The 18,798-nt window shown below is 36.6% G+C and overlaps 1 protein-coding gene across 1 annotated transcript in view; it reads left to right on the top strand.

Annotated features, from left to right (window-relative positions):
- The first annotated feature begins 13,556 nt into the window (after positions 1–13,556).
- The window catches only part of LOC129247622 (alpha-tocopherol transfer protein-like), a 62,359-nt gene continuing 57,117 nt past the window's right edge, over positions 13,557–18,798 (top strand). The window contains exon 1 of the mRNA XM_054886812.1: positions 13,557–13,572. The gene's annotated coding sequence lies outside the window, so the exon portion shown is untranslated. The remainder of the gene's footprint in view (positions 13,573–18,798) is intronic.

The following is an 18,798-nucleotide window of genomic DNA, read 5'->3' as shown; positions in this document are numbered from 1 at the left end:
CGCGATTTTGGCCGAGCTTAATAAAGCGCGCCAGTCGTTTCTTTCTCGTGCTAACCGGCGCCAATTGGACACACCAAGTGAAGCCAAGTCCTTCTCCACCTGATCTTTCCAACGCAGAGGAGGCCTTCCTCTTCCTCTGCTACCACCAGCTGGTACCGCATCGAATACTTTCAAAGCCGGAGCATTTGTATCCATTCGGACGACATGACCCAGCCAACGAAGCCGCTGGATCTTTATTCGCTGCGCTATGTCTATGTCGTCGTAAAGCTCATACAGCTCATCGTTCCATCGTCTGCGATATTCGCCGTTGCCAACGTGCAAAGGTCCAAAAATCTTACGCAGAATCTTTCTCTCGAACACTCCAAGCGTCGCTTCATCGGATGTTGTCATCGTCCAAGCTTCTGCGCCATACGTCAGGACGGGCATGATGAGAGTCTTGTAGAGTGTTAGTTTTGTTCGTCGAGAGAGGACTTTACTGCTCAGTTGCCTACTTAGTCCAAAGTAGCACTTGTTGGCAAGAGAGATTCTACGTTGGATTTCAAGGCTGACATTGTTATAGGTGTTAATGCTGGTTCCCAAATACACGAAGTCTTTTACAACCTTAAAATTATAACTGTCAACAGTGACGTGGGTGTCGATACGCGAGTGTTTGTTTGAAGACAGGAGGTACTTCGTTTTGTCCTCGTTCACCGCCAGAGACCCATTCGTTTTGCCTCTTTATCCAGTTTGGAGAAGGCAGAACTAACAGCGCGGTTGTTAAGGCCGATGATGTCAATATCATCGGCATACACCAGCAATTGTACGCTCTTATAAAAAATTGTGCCTGAGCGATTAAGTTTTGCGGCTCGTACGATCCTCTCCAACATCAGGTTAAAGAAGTCACACGACAGCGATTCACCCTGTCTGAAACCTCGTTTGGTATCAAACGGCTCGGAGAGGTCCTTCCCAATTCTGACGGCGCTGCTGGTGTTGAGCAATGTCATCTTGCATAGCCGTATTAGTTTTGTGGGGATACCAAATTCAGACATTGCGGCATACAAGTAACTTCTTTCCGTACTGTCGAATGCAGCTTTGAAATCGACGAAAAGATGGGGTGTGTCGATTCTCCTTTCATGGGTCTTTTCCAAGATTTGGCGTATTGTGAATATTTGGTCGATGGTAGACTTTCAAATCAATTGGTTGACGGTGGGCTTCAGCCTTTCACACAATACGCTCGCTAGAACCTTATAGGCGATGTTTAGAACACTAATCCCGCGGTAATTGGCACAAATTGCAGGATCGCCCTTCTTATGGATTGGGCAGAGCACACTTAAATTCCAATCGGCAGGCATGCTTTCATCCGACCATATTTTGCATAGGAGCTGATGCATGCAGCTTACCAGCTCCTCGCCACCATGTTTAAATAGCTCAGCCAGCAGTCCGTCGGCGCCCGCGGCTTTGTTGTTCTTTAGCCGCGTTATCGCTATTCTCACCTCGTCATGGTCGGGTAGCGGAACGTCAATTCCAAGCGTCGACGATCGGGGTATCGGGATCTTCACATTCTCTGTGACAGACGCAGCTATCACTGTTTAACAGGTTCAAGAAGTGTTCCCTCCATAATTTAAGATTGCTCTGGATGTCAGTCACCAGTCACCGTCTTTGTTATTACAGGAAAACGCCCCGGTCTTAAAATCGAAATTTTTTTTCTTCACTCATCTTATAGTAAATCATTTCAAGAATGTTGTGTCAAAATTTTAAGTGGATCGGAGCAGAACTCTCAAAGTTATAGCCTTTGTAGGCACTCTACCTCGAATGCGGAGCATAGATAATTTTTCAGAGTCATTTTTTCAAACGCGTTTTTCCCGAAACGACTTCTTAAAAGTCGGTGCCAATCACAACTCCGAAACTATTCAACCTATTCTTTTCAAATTTGGCACACGCTTTCTAAATCAAAAATACCTCCCCCCCACACTGTTTTTTTTTTAAGGTTGTTTTTCACATACAAATATGGCGAAATTTTTCGCCAAAAATGCTCGTTTTACGTTTTTTTGCCACCAAAACTACAAAAATGAAAAAAAAAAAATTTTATTCATGTGGGGGGGAGCATTACGTCATACTTTAACTGAAAAATTCGACTTTTTTGGTTTCAGATGATTCTATGACGAATGCCGATTGGCACCGCAGAGCACCTCTCGAAAAACATATCTCCAAAAAAACTCTGTCATGGGCTTATTTGCCAAAATTTAATTATTAATATTTTTTAAAAACTTATTGAAAAGATGTACAATAACATGCAACTGATTTTATTAAAGTATCTTAAGCCATATTTCTGTAAAAAATTAAAAAAAAAAGTGTTTTTTTTTAGCGCTAAACCCTACCACCCCCTTAAGATCTACGAAAGCATTTTGTATCTCACCTTAATTTAAAAATGTACGAGTATCTTTTCCCGACCTGAGGCCAAAGGCTATTCTATTATATTCGCAATGAAAATCAGAAAACTTTCCAAGAAATACTATTCAGTCAACAATTTTATTTAAAATACCCGTTTTCAAGTGAATCTAACTACATAGTACGTACGTACGTATTTGTCCATATGTATGACGTTACGTAAGCATATCTGTGTGTTCCGATGAGCGCCGATAAATTTATAATTAAATTTAAATACGTGTTGAAATATAAATCACGTTTTATGTATGCATATCTACATTAGAAAGGGCAAAGAACAGTCGGCTCACAGCGTTTGGGCTTTAATCATCAACTTGATGTGTGGAATATAGACTTTGGATTTTGTAAGCTCGCTGCGCAACTGATAGATATTTCAACACTCTGTTAAACATTGCTAAGGCTTTCAATCAAAACAAATTAGCATACGAGATTTGCTTTGTACCAGAGACTTTGCCATTACAGGCATCAGAATGCTTCTCTTGCCATTACATATATTCAAGTGGTAAAGGGTGTTTGGTTTAGAGACTTGACTTTTAAGCTAGCAAAACTCTTGCGAGTGGCGACCATTTCGATAAATGGCAGTTTTGTCATATCAAAATGAATCGATGCAGCCATAGCAACTTCATTTTGAAAACCGTAGTTCAGTTCATGAAACTTGGCGTGCGCTACGTTCTTTTTTAGATTCAACATAAATGTTCTTCTGTGTGGCATAATCAGGTTATTGTAGGATCGAAGATCGAATGATTAATGAGTTTGACTCACCAAACGTATGATCTAAGGTTAAACGATTTCTTTCCATGGGTATAAACTAAGGATCCACTTAAAATCAACATTCCAAGGTTTTTTGGCGATATCGAACCTCAGCTGCTCGGAAAATTGGTCTGAAATTGGTCTTACCTACAGCAGTGGGGAATGACGAAACAAAGTACATATCTCCTGGGAACAAACACTCTAAAGTCCACTTGTATTGAAACAGCAGTGACGTGGCAAATATAATTGCGGTAAAGGATATTACCTCCATAGTAAACAGCGTAAATACCTAGTCTGTTCCTTTACGAGTTCGGTTCATAGGATTTAATCAGAATTTACAAGAAGTCGTCACTGGCGCTTTAAGGACCACCCCTAATAAAACACTGGAAATGCGAGTTAACTTGTCTGCTTTAAATCTGGTAGGAAAACACATGGTCGCCGCTTCAACGCTTTGACTTAATAGTATGGCGCAATGGAGAACCCGCCGGTTTGGCCACGGCTCTACACTACATACTATGAGTAGTTGCTCTGAGAGGCTGTTAACCGCTGGTGAGAACAGTGACGAACTAATCACCGCCAGAGCCAAGCAAGGATGTCTCCATGGGGGTGTTCTTTCTCCGCTTTTGTGGTGCTTGATCGTAGACTCTTTACTAGTGGAGATGCAGCAACTCGGTTTTCATGTCCAAGCATATGCGGACGACGTCTGTGCGCTAACATCGGGTAAATCCCTAAGGAGGCTTTGCACGAAAGTGCAGAGGATTCTGGACAAAATCGATGGCTGGTGCATGAGACAAGGTCTTTCCGTTGATCCGAACAAAACAACCATAGGCTTGTTCACGACAAAACGGAAATTGGAAGAGAGAAATATTGAACCTACTATCTGAGGAGTATCCGCTGTTTCTGGCAACTAAAGACGACCTGACGACCCATAGTTTCATTTGGAAGGAAGTTTGATGTCAATGGAGCAATTCAGAATGCATTCAGGGAGGTTTGACGGATATTTTTTTTACCGATGGCTCCAAGAATGAAATAGGATCTGGAGCCAGATGATAGTAATAAGTATCACTATGATAAGGGGGAAATGGCAACTGTTTTCAATTTTCACATGGATGGATCCCAGCTAGAAAATAAAGTAGGCCATAGAGTTTTTTCAAAAGAATTAGGACTAGAATTATCTCTCTGACTTCCGGACTACTGTAGCGTCTACCAGGTAGAAGTCTTAGTCATAAAGGAGGTAACTGTGTACCTTAACACGCACGCCTTAACAAAAACTACGATAAATAAATAAAATCAATGGAGGCAGTTATACTAAGATTAAAGGTTGGTAGGGAATGCCTGGCAGCTCTAAATGATATTAGCACCATCTGCAAGGTCAGTCTTATATGGCTTCCGGGACATAGGGATATTGAAGGAAACTGCAAGCCCGATGAGTTAGCCAGAAATGTTACTAATCTTCCCCTGCTTGAAAACAGAGGCAATATTGGGATTCCTATGGCAACTTGCGCATCAAGTAGTCTCCAGGAGGCCAATAAGTCATATATATGGATATATAATTGGCGCGTAAACTCATTGTGGGTGTTTGGCCAAGCTCCTCCTCCTATGTGTAGCGTGCGTCTTTTCCACAAATCGAGGGACCTGCAGTTTCAAGCCGACTCCGAACGGTAGATATTTTTTATGAGGAGCTTTTTCATGGCAGAAATATACTCGGAAGTTTGCCATTGCCTGCCGAGTGGCGACCGTTATTAGAAATTTTTTTTTTTAATTTTGCTGTTTAACCGAGATTCGAACCTACGTTCTCTCTGAATTTCGAATGGTAGTCACGCACCAATCCATTCGGCTGCGGCGACCAATAGGTCATGGAGAGAAGAAAGTACTGTCGTTACAACCAGGTTAAGGGGTTATATAGCTTGTGTTTTTCAAAAAAATCAAAATAAATTTTATTTCTTTATCGTAAAGTACAATCCCTTGAGAACATTTTCCAAAAATTTCATAGAGATCTGAGCAATAGATCGAAAGTTACAGCGTTTTAAATTGTGCGTCGTCACGTCCTGAGCGTACGGCCTCATGCGGCGCTTGAAACTTTAAACGCGATTATCTCAAAAACGTGTTTTTCCAAAAATGCTTTTGCGGTGGACGCGATTGCAAAAAAAGTATTCAACCGATTTTTATAATTTTTTTTTAAATTGTTCGTAATTGATGTCGCCTCTTAGTGAACGATAAACTTTTTATGTATAAATTTTTATTTTGCAGATATGAATTTTTTAATGCCAATTTTAGGACTGTAGAAGTGGAGTTTTTTAAAAACATGTTCCTATTTTCACAAAAATCAAAATATTTAATATATTGATCGTTCACTAAGAAGATATAACCCTATACTAATGAAATCTTTTCGATTTTTTGATTTCAGTTGACTTGGTGGACTTGAATCGCGTCCACCGCAAGCCTCTTCCAAAACAAGGGTCTTGGGGGAAAACGCCATAACTCCGCCATTTTTAAATATTTTTACACAAACGAAGCCTTTTTTTTTTCTTTAAGCATTGTAATATCCAATAATAAAAACTTTTATACAATAAAATTATTGCTACATATCTTTAAAAAAAAACCCAACTTTCGCTAATTTCACCGGACCACAAGGTATATAACCCCTTAATTTAGCCGCAAATAGATAAGAAAAGATCAGGAAAATTGCTCAACCTTTCAAGAGAGAACATCTCGAAGGTCGTGTCTTGTGCCACCGATCATTGGCTGTTAGGTAGGCACTATTCTAGGCTAGGAGTAGTTTCGCATGAATATCGCAGAAGTTGTAGATACGAGGAAGAGGAAGAAACAGTAGAACACTTCCTCTGTAATTGTTTAGCCTTAGCAAGAAGTAGAGCAAGGTTGTTAAGAAAATACTATACTATCCTTCTCTTCATAAGCGAACCTAACTGGTTCCATGAAAAATGAACAGTAAGGTTCCCGTGATGGTGGACAGCAGAGGCGTAGCGAGCTTTTTCAGCGCCCGAGGCAAGGTGACAATTTAGTACCACGAAAAAAAATTATATATTATATCCGTAAGATTTCGGCGCCATCTCGGTCTGGCGCCTAAGGTGGCCGCCTCACTCGCCTCGCCCTCGCTACGCCTCTGGTGGACAGTGGTACAGAGTTGGCTACTCTAAGCCGATAGCCACGAAAACCTAACCTAATCTACAATAAGTCGTTCTTTTACTGAAGAAATCTCTATCTGGCAATACTTTTGAGAGAGATGAACTGAGCAACTGTTCCTAGTCGGAAGTTGTAGTACTAGTACTTCTAGTGATTTCAAAATGAACGATCAGCTGTCTTGCATTTATCAACAAAAACAAAAAGCGGTTCAACCAAATGAATTTATAGATTAAATTAAACCATGTAATATTTGAAAATGTAAGTCAAGCTCGCCGTACAATTTGTTACAACATTCGACATTTACATGAAGATTTCATTCGTTCATGGGTGCCAAGGTTTCGGGCTCTGAAATGAAAATATTGAGCTCGTCGCTACAAGTTTGCATGTTAATCCGGGTCAGTCCGTGCGCAAGAGAACGGTTACTTTGGGGTTTCCAAAAACTATCTATTGTGCTTGAAATACTGAGAAAGGATCTTAGACTACACCCCTTCAAAATTCAAATCGTGCAAGCACTTAAAACTATCGATTAAAATTTGCTTACAAATTTCGGCAAGACAAGACAGGAGCGATTTCGTACGGTAAACACTATCTTGTGTAGTGTTATTGGTCACCTAAAGGACAGATCCCACTATTAAAACATCAATCAAGATACTTCACCATTTCACAGTTCCAAAGTGACAGTTGGGTGTGCATTGACAAGCAGTGGAATAATTTGACCATATTTTTTTGGAAATCGTCGGGGCCAATCAATTTCTGTGGACGGTGTATCTTACCACCGCATGCTAAACGACTATTTTTTCCGTCAACAATTACAGAACCCTACCTTTAGTTCAACCACATGATTTCAGCGCCATGCCGCTGTGCCTCCAATGGCAGAGTGGCATGGAGTACGGAAGCAGATTCCAAGAGTGTACCCAACGTAACGGTGGAAATTTGTAGGAAATAATCCAAAAAAAAAAAAAATTATAAACCCTGTACTTGTTTTCTTTGTATTAGTTATTTAGATAAACTTTCATCATTAGTGATTCTTTTACTTCATAATTCTGCCACCGGACACCCTTTATCTGAAATGTTAGCTGTCATTCAGGTCAATCAATAAATGTTTATTACTTGAGACTGAAGAATTATTGTTAATGTCGAAATTCACAATCTTCAAAAGCATAATTTTATGGCTATTCCTGCACTCACCGGTTAATATTGCCTTTTAATGATGGCAACTTAACCGAATGATGGATTGAAATAATAATTTAATTTTCAGGCAGCTGATGTCAGGTTAGTTGAATCCAAATATGAAAAACTACAATTCATATGAAATGATTCCATGGCTAGGAAGATTTCTAATATCTTTTGCAGCACAGGCAGCCAGAAAGAGAGCTGTAGAGATTTCTGTTCTTCTTTCGAATCTACCAGAGATTCTGAGAGGCTTGCCCGCATTTTATTCAAAGATCATTCAATGGCTTCTTGGGTCAAGAGGCCAGATGCTACTTGGACTTCTACGGCAGAAGAATCTCTAGAGCTTCTTTCAAATACTCATTTTCCGGGATGTAGCGCTCATGGCAGTGATGTTGAGAGAATCCGGCAGAGCCGATATGACCCACAGCTTCTTGTCGATGTAATAGGAACGAAAGAGAAGGTTGCACCCGCAATCAAATCATTCTCACCTTTTAAGCTGGAAACTTGTTAGAGTCTTTAGGCCAATCAGTCTGTCATCCTTCCATTTGAACAAATTTTGAACGGCTTTTAGATATGCACATTAGAAAATCGCTGGAGAGTTCTAGTTTATCAACTGCATAGCATGCTTACATCGACGGAGACAGTGCTTCACGAGGTAATCCGAACAATAGAGGGGTCCCTAGTAAACAAACAGTATACCATGGCAGCTTTTCTAGACATACGGGGCGCTTTTAATAATGTTAGCACTGATGCTATTCAAAAGGTGTTAATAGACTTTGGGATGGAAAATTTTGTCAGCAATTGGATCATATCTATGCTAGAAACAAAGATCATCGAAGCTAACATGGGTTATATAGCATAACTCTCATAAGAGAGTCCATAGGGGTACTCCACAGGGGGGAGTATTATCTCCACTTCTTTGGTTATGTGTACGCCAGTGGCGTACGCTGATGATGTGGTGCTAATGGCGTCAGGACTGTGTCCTAATACGACCAGGGGGATCATTCAAAGGGCATTAGGCTAGCTTAATTCTTGGGCCACAGGCTATGGCTTAATTTTAAATCCGCGTAGAACAGAACTCATGCTTTTTACCACCAGATATAAGTTACCAATCTTTACTCTACCAAATATTAACGGACAAACTCTCTCACTTTCACCCAGTGCAAAGTACTTAGGGTAATTTTGGACTCCAAACTTCGAAGAACGGGTAAGGAAAGCTGAAATTGCTTTATATGCCTGTAAACGTATGCTTGGAAGAAGATGGGGTATTCAACCTAAGCATACGTTCTATAAGGCGGTTATGCGAGCAATTTTATCGTATGGATCGGTAGTTTGGGAGAAAGCTCTAGGGAGAGATTACAATACCAAATTACTCGGCAGAATACGAAGATCAGCCTCTGCCGTAACGGTCGGTGCAATCAGATCATGTCCTAGGGAGGCCCTCAACGCACTGGTACACGTTATTCCAATAGACCTACAAGAAGACGGCAACCATGAGCGCATTTAGGCTAAATGGTGGAAGAAAGTAGGAATAGCTTTTTCATCTTGAGTGAAAACCACAATGTTACCTTAAACTGGGTCCCGGGACATCGGAATATTGAAGGTAACGAAAAAGCAGATAAACTGGGCAAGAGGGGGGTCTGCCACGAATAACGCTCTTGCAGAATCAGTATTCACACCATTAGGTGCAGTCAAGAGTACAATTTCCCTAAAATACCTCCGAGTCGCGGATTGTAGATGGAGAGACCAGACGAAATGCAAAATCAGCAGAACGTTATGGCCCACCTACAACCTCAAGCAATCGTTGACATTAATAAACATGAAACGATGGGACACGTGGAGGCTAACTGCAGTCAAAACTGGCTTTTGGTTTGTCGGAGAACAAGCAGCCAAAATGGGCATCCCTCACAACACATACTGCCACAGTTGTAAACAACCGGAGAAAACGGAAACAATCTTCCATTTCCTCTGTGAATGTCCTGCCCTATGGAAGGACAAAATGTTAACGCTGGGCAAAACGCTGTTCGAGAGTCTCGAACAACTGTCTGGCTTAGACGTCAACAACCTAATAGGGTTCTTAAACCGTACAGACTGGGTATAGTCATGCTGTAAAATGACCATTAAACAAGTTGGGAACGAGGATGTGGCAACAAAATTGTGCGGAAGTGAAAAAATTTTAAATTTTTGTGATTTTTCCTGCCAACAATTTAATCAGCTGTTCGTCAAACTTGCAAATCGTTACTGGATTTGCGTTCATGCACTTTTTTTTGATATTTTTCTCATTGAGAGAGAATTCTCGGAAATTAAGTTACTGAATATTTTTTACATGATGGTTGGTTGTCAGCTGATCGGCAGCTTATCTTCTGGTAAGCTCTGGCAGAAGTTGATTGGCATATATTCGTTAACAAGACATTAAGAAATTTCTTTTTTGCCAGAGTAAACAATCGTTAAGGGGGCCTCTTATCAGTGGCTTCAAAAAAAGGTGTTTTTTCTCAATTTTTTTTCGAGGCGAAAAAAGCGACACACAGGAATAATCCTTTGCATTTATTTGAAGGCATGATTAAAGAGGGATCTCGCACAGCTTCTGGTTTCGCGCTAGTAAAAAACTCAAAAGAAAAATATTATCTTATTTAGCGAGCTTTTCCGCATATAATAGACTACTCTTGTATAAAAATATGAAAAAATGAACACACAATTAATTATTGAAAAGAAAGTGCTTTTTTTCGCTATTTTTTTCAAAAAAGGTGTTAAATAACATTAAAAAATGATTTTTCTTTTGTATTTTGTTAGTTAATTAGTTGCGAATTTTAATTATCTTTAGATAGATTATCGGTTTGAAACCATAACTTTCGTCGTTTTTATAAGTCTTACCCGCCATTTTCAAAAACATGGTTTTGAGAAAACGTGTTTCAAAGTTTTCAGAAGGTAGACAGTATACTCACACGAGGGACGGTACACAGCCCTGTAACTCCGAAATCACTTTGAATGCCGCTATAAAATTTTGAGGACATATTCTCCTATAATACATCTATCGATTGCAGTAAAAAAAATAGATTTTTTGAAGCCGAGTGATAAGAGGCCCCCCTTAAAGATGTTTAAAGCTGAATCTACAAACTATGGATAAAAAAGTTTAAAAGAATAGATTGTATAGAGGAAATAAAAAATATTGCAAATTAAAAATAAAATTAAAAATAAAAAAAAACTGTAAATATGCTAATAATTTTCTCCAACTAAATAAATACAGCCTTTTTGATGGCCCTCGTATGCAATTACATTTCCCATGTAAATGGTTTTGACCTTTTTGTTTCGCTTAAGTCACCTGTGCAGTGCAATTTTTTTTAATATTTATTATTTACAACAACTCGGATACTAAAACAATGCCGTAATATTAAGAAAAATAAAAACCGGTTTAGTTTTTAGGATTGGAGGATGTTATTATCCGTAATCGCTAATTAGTTGCTGTCTGGGTAATAATATGGTAATGAAAGTGGCAACTCGCGAGCAATGAAATAATGTCCAAACAATTTTATGCAAATAATTGACGTAGTTTAAAAATGGTATTTACGAGCGCATGAATTCTCTGAAAATATGAGCGAACTATAGTTTTTGTTTAGGTGTAGGCTCATAAAAAGCATTTTTATTGATATATCATTTATTTAAAATTTCATATAAATATCCTCGTGAGGCCAAATGTTAGCACGACCTGTACACTATGGACGGGTAAGGGCAAGAAAAACTATTAAAACAGGCACTTGCGTTTATAGTGCAAGACTCCCAGAATCCCTATCAAATTTATTGTATTTCCCGGTACAGTGGACAAGAAGACAAACGGACTCAGTCAAAAATTAAATTTTTCAAAATCTCCGCAAAAAAATTGTCTGATTTTTACGGACCCTAAAAAAAAATACACGCATTTACAGAGAGTTATCAAATCGATCAGACAGTGCGGGACGAATGCTTTGCTTACGATAATGAGCACTTAAACTCAGGAGCGATCACTTTCCTGTTACTGCCAAAATCTGCAGCCACATTGTGTAACAAAGAATATTCGCTTAAAACATAGAAAAGCTCGACCTCGAACATTTACTTTCTTTCCAGATAACCATTCGAATCACACTCCCTGGACGCCCCAGCATATCAACAACCGATGAAAATGTTGAGAAAGTGAAGAAAATTGTTATGGAGAATCGTCGACAGAGTTCGAGAAGTTGCTGAGGATGTCGGCATATTGGCATATCGGTTGGCTCATGCCATGCAACGTCGCATAAGCATCTCAGGAATTGTTAAATGACGTCAACGATGATCCAAATTTGCTTAAAAGGGTCATAACTGGTGATGAATCATGGGTATGTGTCATAACCATTGAAATCAAAGCCCAATCGTCCCAATGGAAGAGTCCAGGAGAGCTAATACTAAAAAAACTCGCCAAGCTCGATTAAATGTTTTCTTCGATTACCATGGCGTAGTGCATCAGGAGTTCTTACCACAAGGTCGTACGGTAAATAAGGAGTATTACTCTAAAGTTATGTGCCGTTTGCGTGAAGTATTATGAAAGAAACGTCCGGAATTGTGAAAAAATGCAGGGATTTTGGGTCATGATAATGCACCTGCTCACTCATCTTTACTTGTGAGAGATTATTTGTCCAAAAACAACACCGTTATCATGCGTCAGCCACCGTATTCACCAGATTTGGCTCCTTGCGACTGTTTTCTGTTCCCAAGATTGAAGAGAACCATGAAAGGACGGTTTGGAGATAAAAATTGCGATTGAGGAGATAAAAACAGAATCGCTGAGAGAGCTCAAGGACATACAGGGTTGGCCATATTAAACTGACCCTTTGAGTAACCCTATAACTTTTTACTGTAATTTGAAATCTAAGGTTTACGTCAACAAGCCAAAGACACTAGGCGCACTTAAGGCCAATATCCGACGGGAAATAGCCGCCATATCGGCCGAGACGCTGGCCAAAACTATGGAAAACGCCGAAAAACGGGCACATTACGCTATACGAGCTAAGGGTGACCACTTGCGCGATATCATATTCAAAAAGTGATGTAAACGAATCTCCTTGAACTAAATTAAATGTTTTTCACAATGAAACACAAAAAAATGTTTCTTTTTCCATATTTTTTTAATAATCACATGGGTCAGTTTAAGATGGCCAACCCTGTACTAAAAAGTGCATATCAGAATGCTTCGAGGATTGAAAAAAAACACTAGGACAAATGTATTATATCCGAGGGGGACTAATTGAAGGAGATAAAACAGAAATTTATGAATAAATAAAATTTTTTGAGAAAAATGAAAATTCACTTTATTATTTAAATACACCTCGTAAGTATAGAAATACTTCCTTTAATGTTACAATTGTTATTTGAAGCCGATTAAAATATCTTAGGCCTCATTTCATAAGAAAAAGAAGAGGCGAAAGCCCATTGATTTTTGTAATTGTTGCACAACCACCTACAGTGCAAAGCAGCTTCTACTAGATGAATTTCGCCATTATTTTAACCGCAAACAATTCCGTCATTTCTCGCTTAGTTTCGCACTTGAATTGCAATGTATAACAAGTGAAATGCAAATGAATCGGGCGGACTTACTCGAGGACAGGTGATTGCGAGTAAGTGCTCGACCGAAAGGGCTTTGACGCAAAATGTACGCAGAAGCGATTAAAGTAAATACAAATTAATTTGTTTGTGTGAATAGGTAATGGAGTGCAAAATATATATATAGCAATCACTTTGGGTTTTTTTTTACTTTTGTACCCAATATTTACTATGTATATATGTTTGTGCAAGCATATACCTATACATATTTGCTTGTTCATATACCTACAATTCTATAGGACTACTTTTTCTTTTCCATTTCACACCATTTCACAATTTTAAAACATACAAATTAGTCTACGAAATATCTATTATTGTAGCTACTTAAAAGTAATGGGGTCTCCCTTGAGTATTTAGTTCAACACGTTTTAATCGCAAGCGGGGCACTATGCCAAACGGTTATTGAGAAGTGAACTAGAACGGGACTTGAATTTGCGATTTCTTGCCAATTAAACGGGTATACATATTTACTAAGTGCGTATTCCCAACATAGAAACAATTTATTACACTTGTGGATGATATAGACAAAAAGACAAAAATAATATCAAAGAAAATCGCATAAAATAAAAAGAAATGAAACAAAATTAAAATAAGATAAAATAAATAAAGAACCAGATAAAATGATATGAATGAAAATGATGAATAATAGAAATAAATTAAAATATAAAATAAAATAAAAGAATATAACAATATTAAAAAAAAAAAAAAAAAATAATAATAATATAAAACGAAATTAGTTACAAGAAAAACAACAGAAATACAATGAAATAAAGTAACAATAAATTGGAAAACATTCAAAAATAAAATCAAATGAAAAATATATGTGAAAAATTGCTAAAAATAAAAAAAAAATTAAAAAAAGATAAAATAAATCTAAAATCAAATGACAAAAATAAAGCAATATAACAAATAACACGCAAAATAAATTTAAAAATATTTAAAAATAAAAAAAGTGAAATGAAACTTCTTAATTTCTGGATTAAATTTAAATATTTTAATGAGGATTGAAATGATTTTTTACAAAATTACATACAATAATAGTGGATAATATTAATATTCATTTATTTCCGAAATTTTTACATTAGTCCGTGCTTCAATAGCCTGCACATTTTGTATTGATGGTGCAATAGCAGCAAAGGATACAATCGGTTTGTAGTTACTGAAATAGGGTATATATAATACATATGTTCTTGACTCGATTGTGTCGATATAGCGAGAAAATACGGCATCTATCGTTGTTTCTGATTTTGTTGTTGAAATATAGCGGTCATTGCTCATTTGTAAATTCAGTTGATGTTCTAAAAATTCTATTAATTTCATGGAAGTGTCCGATGCAAAATTTACATTGAAATCTCCAGTTAATATGAGAGGTTTCAGATCGTCGCGTTGAGGAAGAAGTTTACCACCATCACGAGTGTATCTTAATAACAAACCATGTAAAAACACGATAATATCGTTACTATATGAATTCGGAGGTATGTAGACACCCACAATTACTATGTTTTGTCCATTTATCGCACGGCACACAGAAATGTAAATATCACCGACATCTTCTGCTATAGCTGCATTTGATGTTGACTGTACAGCTGTAAATCGTAAGTGTGGTGTGATGACATTCACGGTTCGAACATTACTTCTTTTACACTGGTTGATGCAGTTAAAATTCGGTAAACTGTTTTCCTCGTCTTCACGCAACAAAGTCTCATGAAAAACTATCACATTGCATTTTTCCATAACTGGATTCAATACGTTAGTAGCATGAGTACGTAGACTTTGACAATTAAAAGAGTATATTGACAATCCTTCTCTTTGTTGTATACATTGAATCTTGATCAAGAGTTTTCAAACAATAATATAACTATTATAAAATTATACTTACAAATACTCAAATTAGTGGTGTCAAATCGGGTTTAGTAAGGCACAGCAGTTTTTCCTCAACAGTACCTGTGAACTGTGTAAGATAGATCTTTCATAATCACAATATACTGATATTTAATTTCGTCGTATAGATACTAAATTTAACATAGTATATTTATAACAATTTATCCTGTTTTTTTACCTGTTCTAACTGGAAATTAATTTGCAAATTTTAACTTCACTTTCACTGAATATATATTTAAATATTAAATATTATTTAATTATAATATTAGTTTTAATGAACACGTGGACTACACAAATCCGCGTCGTTTTCTACGTGTCTAGGCGTCTGCGTCTCCTAGCCCCTGTAATATCACGCGCATGTGTATCTACAGAGTGGGGAGACCACGAAGCATCGCACAAAGCGGAGAAAGAGAATAGCTTGTATGCCGTAGGCTTATACATTTCGTGACGGTTTTTCGTAACGCTAGCTCGTGTGTCGCGGCCTTGAAATTAAATAATGATAATAATAAAATAAATTATTAAAATTATTAAATATAACCTAAAATGAAATTAGATGCAATAAAACTAACATAAATAAGATAAATCTAGGTTTAAAAATATTCGAAAATAAAATAAATTAAAAAGTTAAGTGAAAATAACTGGAAATAAAAAGAAGTTAAACAAAATTAAAATAAGATAAAATAAATAAAAAATCAAAAAACAAACATAAATGAAATGATATAAAATTAAAATAATAAAATTGAGTGAAATAAAATAAAAATAAATTAAAAAACATTCAAAAATGAAATAAAATAAAATAAATAAACCAAATAATATAAAAAAGTGAAAAATAAAATAAAAATATAATAGTGTTGAATTAAAATATGATATAAAATGAATTTAATTAAAATCAGATAAAATAAATATAAAACCAAGTAAAACCAGAAATAAAATGATTTAAAAAAATGAAACAAACAAACTAAAAATTATTTTAAAAATATTTAAAAACAATATGAAATAAAAAAATTAAAGGAAAACAACTGGAAATAAAAAGAATTAAAATAAAATAAAGATAAGATAAGATAAAATAAATAAAAAATCAAGTAACATAAATAAAGCGATATAAAAAAATAACGTAAGCAAAAAAAATTGAAAAAATAAATTTTAATAATAAAATAAAATTAAAAATATAATAATATTAAAATAAAATATAATATAAAATGATATTAGGTACAATAAAAATAACAGATGCAAAATTAAATAAAATAAAGATAAATTTAAAAATAAAATAAAACGAAAAAAATGAGTGAAAAATAACTTAAAATATTGGGTATGGGAATAAGTGTCCGTTTTTTCTTAACCAAAGAGACGAATTATTTAAACAATTAAATATTAAATAATCCATGATATTATGTGAAGTATGTGCCATTGGAAGTTACAACTTTACTCCATCTTTCAGGCAGCATACGGATTCCGCTGACGGAAAATTCCGGTTATTCTGACTTGATCCATTCATTGAACTAGTTTGCGATGCTCTCGTAAGAAGCGAACCGCTCTCCAATAAGGGTTGACCGCATTGATCGGAACAGATAGTAATCCGAAGGTTCAATGTCTCTCAAATACGGCGTGTGGAGCAAGATTTCCCAATTCAGTCTCTCTAAATATTTCTGGACCGATTTAGCAACGTGTGGCCTGGCGTTGTCATGCAGCAAAATCAGTTTGTCATGTCTACCTTCCCATTCTGTTCACTTTTCTTTGAAAGTTCGATTGAAACGCATTATCTTCACTCGGTAACGATCGCCAGTTGGTTTCTGGTTTCAAATGGTTTAAGGAGTTCATAATAGATGACACTCTTCTGATCCCACCAGATGCACAACATAACCTTTGAAGCATGCATTTTATTTTTGTTTTGGATGTCGATGGATCTGGTTCACCTGGCAAGCTCCAACATTTTCGACGCTTAGGGTTGTCATAATATCATAGATTCATTTTTCATCGCCAGTGACGATGCTATGTAGAAAACCTTTTCTTTTCTGTTGTTCAAGAAGCATCTTATACGTCACCAAACTTCTCTCGATATCTTTCTCCTTCAATTGACGTGGCACGCAGTTAACTGCTTTCTGGACTATTCCAATCGCGGGCAAACGTTTTCCGACGTTTGATCTGTCAACATCCAACTGTTTAGACATAGTATTCCGAGGAATCGAACCAGCTCCTTAGGAGGGAGCAATTGTAGGTCTTCCTCCCTTAGTAGGTGCGAGCCCAGGATTCTCATGTGGCCTAACGCCTCACAGTTGGTAATTAAGTGTTCCGTAGACTCCTCTTCATCACATCAGAACCTACATGATCTTGTACTAGGTAACACTATTGTGTTAAAGTGTTTATTACAGGTAAAGTGACCTTTTTGGAGTGATTAAGGCCGCTTGTGCCGTTCCAGTGTTCCCTGATTTTAGTTTGGACAATTTTTGTTTCTATATATTTTTTTTTAAAGCCGGGGTTAGTCCAATAAATAGCCCTTTTGCCCCTTTTTTGACATAAAAGTCTGCCTTCTCGTTTCCTTCGTGTACCTCATGTCCTGGTACCTAAATCAGTGAGACATGATTATGATTGGCCAGTTTGTTGAGTGCATTGTTACACTCCATTAGGACTTCTGACTTGAATGTGAAGCTACTCAAGGCTTTGAGAACCGATTGACTGTCCGAAAGTATTTCAATTTGTACTCTCTCGAACCCTCTTTTGGATATGATTTCCACTGTTTCCATTATGGCGAAGAGCTCCGCATGGAAAATCGTGGTATCTGTACTTAGTGTTAGGGATTTGTGTGCTCTAGGCCCAATTATTCCTGTTCCTACTCCTTGGAGCGTTGCAATTTTTTTTAAAAGGTAATAATGAAGCATGACTTCACGCAAATGCTGTTTTTTCGGGACGAATGCAGACATTTTTGACGTCAGCTGAAAAAGGATCTTTTCTAGAGCGAACACTAAATTAATCAGCAGGGACACCTCTTTTACGAGGGCGGAAACTTATTCCCATATTAAAAAAATAAAATAGACTGAAATAAAATTAGTGTAAAAAAATAAATAAAAAATAAAATAAACTGAGATGAAATGAATGCAAAAAAAAAATTAACTGAAAATTAATGTAAAACAATAAACAAAATGGCACTAAACAATAAAAACAAAAAGTAAAATTAATGGACTAAAATAAAATTAATGTAAAAATAAATAAAAAATAAAATAGACTGAAATAAAATTAATGTAAAAATAAATAAAAATTAAATAGACTGAAATAAAATTAATGTAAAAAAATAATCAAAATACAACCAAATAAAAAAGAGGTTGTTTGTAAAGTCGGTTTACTGACGACAGTTTAACGTGACAACGTCATAAGAACATACTGATGGAATGGTTGCATTTTTCCAAAGAAAATTTTAATTTTATTTGTTTGATAGGTATTTTGTATGGATATAGAGAAGGAGGTAAATGGAATCGCAATGGAATAGGTCAAGTTACATTTACCATACACAAACGTGAAAAATTACGAAACATTTATCAAATTCGTGAAAGATATGTTCGATTTCGATTGTGCATCAGGCGTTAATAAGTCAACGACACTAAGAGGCAACATTATCGATTTGCCTTTTTCAAGACACATTACACTCGAAACACTCCCTTTCATTTCCTACTTTTTCTATCATCGTCCTATTCTCAACAGAGAAATGGTTCATTACCATGCACACTGGAAGAAGGCATATGCAAATACAAATATGTGAATTTATATACAAATGCACATATACATACATATATATGCTCACTCAAGTAGGAGAGAGCCAGATGTCGA

Source organism: Anastrepha obliqua, chromosome 5, assembly GCF_027943255.1.
Source record: "Anastrepha obliqua isolate idAnaObli1 chromosome 5, idAnaObli1_1.0, whole genome shotgun sequence".
Lineage (NCBI taxonomy): Eukaryota > Metazoa > Arthropoda > Insecta > Diptera > Tephritidae > Anastrepha > Anastrepha obliqua.
Note: the sequence above shows the minus strand (reverse complement) of the source record. Positions and strands in the feature narration are given on the sequence as shown.